Source organism: Clarias gariepinus, chromosome 3, assembly GCF_024256425.1.
Source record: "Clarias gariepinus isolate MV-2021 ecotype Netherlands chromosome 3, CGAR_prim_01v2, whole genome shotgun sequence".
Classification (NCBI taxonomy): domain Eukaryota; kingdom Metazoa; phylum Chordata; class Actinopteri; order Siluriformes; family Clariidae; genus Clarias; species Clarias gariepinus.
Window position 1 is genome coordinate 44,596,982 of NC_071102.1, and position 4,108 is coordinate 44,601,089.

The following is a 4,108-nucleotide window of genomic DNA, read 5'->3' on the forward strand; positions in this document are numbered from 1 at the left end:
TAATGTTGTGTACTAGATTGGTAAGCAATCCTCATATGATCTCCTGATGTGATGGCATCATTGAGAAAGCCTGCCGCACTGACTAAAGCAGTACATGTGATAATGCTGGCCCAACCAAGTTGGCCCGACATCAGAGCACTGACAAAAGTACCAAAAGTTTGCCGGCATTGGACCAACAGAGTAATGCTATCTGGGATATACAGTACCAAGGAAACCAAACTTAGTAGTGTCACGACCCAGGCTGGGGACGTGGTTCCAAGTAAAAAGCGTGCATTGGAAAAAGCTCTGGTTACTTTGTAGGGCGAAGACAAGTGATTTTGCTGGGTTTTACAGAGGAGACGTGGTGGGAGCTTAACGTAGAGACTGCAGAAGTGAAGGGTCTGCACGAGATGAATGAATGGCAAAACGGCAGTAATAAATTAGTGGTTATAGACCTGCGAGGTTCAAACCCAGAAAGTCAACAAGGTTCGAAATCCAGATTCATGGGCGAGGAATAAGATTGAATGTCAGCCAGAGATCCAGAGTGAGATAAGGTCCCAAAATGAATGCAGGTAAGATGAAGTCACACAATAATCTGGTTATGAGACCCTGCCCACAAACAATGAAAGCAACAATGAAATAGAGTGCAATCTTTGTAAATCATAAATATAATTAAAATCAAGTTGCATTGTCACTTAAAAACACAGCAAATATATATTATATTGGAGAGGCATGCAAGTTTGTCTAAGGTGTAAAAGTGTGTAACACAAGCTCAGGATTAAATAAAGACACCAAGAACTATGAGGCTGCAATATATAACTAGTATTAACCTTATCATTAATCAGAATCAGCAGTGTTGCCAAATAGCTACTGAAATTTTGGCCCTTCCCCAAAAGGCACTCTTTGGCTTTTTTGTTCTCTTTAGCTTGATTTCGTATTCTAGAAGGTTACATTTTTGTTTTTTAGTAAATGTGTGAATAAATTCAGTTACAGTTCAGACGCTAACAGTTTAGAATTTTTATTTTGAAATCTCACGTTAATGGTGTTGGTGTGCTAGAACACATATGAGAAGGTAAGGGGTAAAAAACCAAGTACATTGTGGTCAGAGTGAGATTAGCTCAAACTTCCTTATGCTACAGTTTCTGAAGTTAACGACATTGTTTTCTGGCTGAAGCAGTTCAGTCTCAGAGTGTTTAGGCCTTTTGTATGGTGGTCAGGATTTGGAATGAAGATGATAATAATTTATTTCTGTGAGTAACTTTACATGATTCTTTGTTGTCAGTCAAGTTTAGTTTCTGTATGAATGAAGTGCAGGTGATTCTAAACTCCCATGGTGTATCTGTGTGTGTTGTGGTTTTTAGATCTCCTTGTGTGCTGTGGAGCTGCAGAGAGTTTCACAGAGAAGTCGGTAGATTTGGGACAGAATGTGACTCTGAAGTGTGAGGTGTCTGTAAGAGATGTGCTCTGGTTCCTGATAAAGCCGTCAGAACCTCCATTGTTTATATTACGTTCTTTCTCAAGCCAAGCCAAGAGAGCAAAATACAGTAACATGACCTTCAGCATGACATTCTCACTGCAATACAACAGCAGTTTATTTATACACAATATCAGTACTAATGAATTAGGAGTGTATTATTGTATTCAAACTGCTTCACCTCCTGACATCAGCAGAGGAATCAGACTTTACATCCAGAATCACTTAACTGGTGAGTTTATTATTGAGAGAAGAATTATTTACAGTATGCAATTTAATATAATTTATTTTTTTATATTTTAGATTTCATTCTGTATCCTATGATTTAAAATACATATAATGAGGTTTTTTTTTTTTTTTCACTTCTATGCCTAAAATCTGTCTTTGTAGATACACCATACACTAAGGGAGCTGTATCATTTCCAGGGAATAAGACATGTAAAGACGTCAAACTCTGGCAAATTCTCTTCATCATACTCGCGATAATCACCTGTCTTGTCGTTCTCGTTGTCATCACAGGTGAATGTAACTTTATTCCACACTACTCATTGATTATTAGCTGATATACAAAAGTTTGTGATTTTGTTTTTGTTGAATAGATCTAAAGAGGTCATTAAGTTTAAAGGCTTGAACATGTGACATATTATAACTAATCACTAAATATAACATCTTATTGTTATTTTGTACATACTGTATGCATATATGATGCCCTTTTAATAGACTTAAACTAAATATGTAAGGTTGTTTCAGTGTTTTTCTCTGTTTACTAACTTTGTTAGAAAAAGAAACAGTCAGTGTGATGCAGCAAAGCTCCTCGTTTTATTTTTATTTTTTTTTTAGCTTTCAAATTTCACCATAACAATGGGTCAAAAATCCTTAATGTTAGGCTACGTGACATCTAAACTGCAAATGTTGGCAGGTCTTTATCAAGTAACTAAAATGAAATGATTAGGCACATCTAAAAAAATATATACATTGTGGATAAACTATCATATATCCTAGATTTGTTACATGGACAGTGAAATATATCTCGCCTTTTTGTTTTTTTACTTTGTGTTTGATGGATCTAAAATATAAAAGTTTTACTTTTTGTATTAAATTATGAAACCAAAAAAACAAATAATGATTTTATTCATATATTCATTTTTTTTAAATGCACTATATATATATATATATAATAACCTTACAGGATTTAATTTATATATATTTTTTTCTTTACTTTAAATCTTACATTCTTGAAACTCACAACCCACCATTCCTAACACTATGTTTATTATTATTCTGTCCGACTTTGAACTAAATTTTAATGACTCAAATACTAGTCGGCTTTTGAATAGCATTCACTGTGAAGTATTAAGTTGAAAAATAAGTTTTAAAAAAATAAGTTTAAACAACTCTTTTATGCAGTAAGTGTCCTGAAGTGGTCTTAGCATCACATTTTACACTTAAGAGGAGGTAAAAATGTTCGAGAAGCCATGGTTAAGGATTATGTCTACATGAGGCCCATTTGGGATGATGTATAATAAAGTTGTGCATGTTTAGAAAGTCGTGATTCTTTCTGGGAGGTTACTTCTAAATAAATTGTAATGTTTTAGGCTTTACAGTTGACCGCTGCAGAAGAAATCCAAAAACTCGAACACCTTGTCCACCTCCAGACCCCGGTTTACAGCTGCATCAGAACAACACCAGCGTTGTGGTAGGCTTAATTATTTTTAATATGTTTTTGTCTAAATGTGAATTAATTAACTATTAAAAAAATATTCTGATGTTTAATATACTTTACTGTCTTTTAATATTACGAATTTAAAGTGCTATTGTAGTACTATTTCCTTGAGTGGTTGTAGCAGTGAGCATGAACTCTGTGGGTGTAAAGTCGGAAAGTCCCACTTGCATGAAAGATGCATAATGCTACACAGATTTCGACGTTTTACCCAAATGTCTTAGTTAATCTGTTACAATATACAATATGCTAATTAATATTGCATTTGCAGAAAAAATTTTGCAAAACAAATTAAACTATATTAGTCCCTGTTTTCTCGTGCCGCTGCAGAACTGTGGAATATATAGAATAGAAACTTTTAACACAGTGTCACATGTTTCTTAGACTTAATAGTGTTGAAGTTGTGTTTATTAAAACTGGTCATATTATGCTATTCTTTCAGTATGCTGACGTGCAGTTCATCAGAACAAATGGCCGCATCAGGACGACTGGCCTTAACAGCACATACTCTCTTCTACAGCCCATGATCCAGAGTGACCCCATGCAGAGGCGTGACGTCAGACCATGATGCTTAATATGATGTCATTAGACTGAAGTGAGCCGTGTTCCAAATGATGAAAAATGTCTAATCAGTGTTCTACAATTTTCACTGCTTTTTCTTTTATCAAGACTTTTTATCTTGCTGGCCGAGCAGTTCCCACAATGCACTGCAAGTGTTTCAGTTCAAATACTAAGGAATGATTAGTTTACACATCTCATATTAAAGCATAAAACTATCTGTTTAAATTATATCCTGCTTGAATGTTCACTTTAATAAACTGATTAGTTGTTCAAGTCCTCACTTTTCATCATCTATCACAAGTCCATGTAGCCCATATAGCACAATGTGGCCACCAGAACACCACAACCTTCCATGCACAGGGTCCGTTTAAACC

At 35.0% G+C, this 4,108-nt stretch overlaps 1 long non-coding RNA gene across 1 annotated transcript; it reads left to right on the forward strand.

Annotated features, from left to right (window-relative positions):
- The first annotated feature begins 1,880 nt into the window (after positions 1 to 1,880).
- Positions 1,881 to 3,887, forward strand: LOC128518987 (uncharacterized). The gene is made up of 3 exons (XR_008357798.1): positions 1,881 to 1,972; positions 3,049 to 3,149; positions 3,616 to 3,887. It is a non-coding gene; the product is annotated as an uncharacterized LOC128518987 (long non-coding RNA).
- Positions 3,888 to 4,108: the final 221 nt, after the last annotated feature.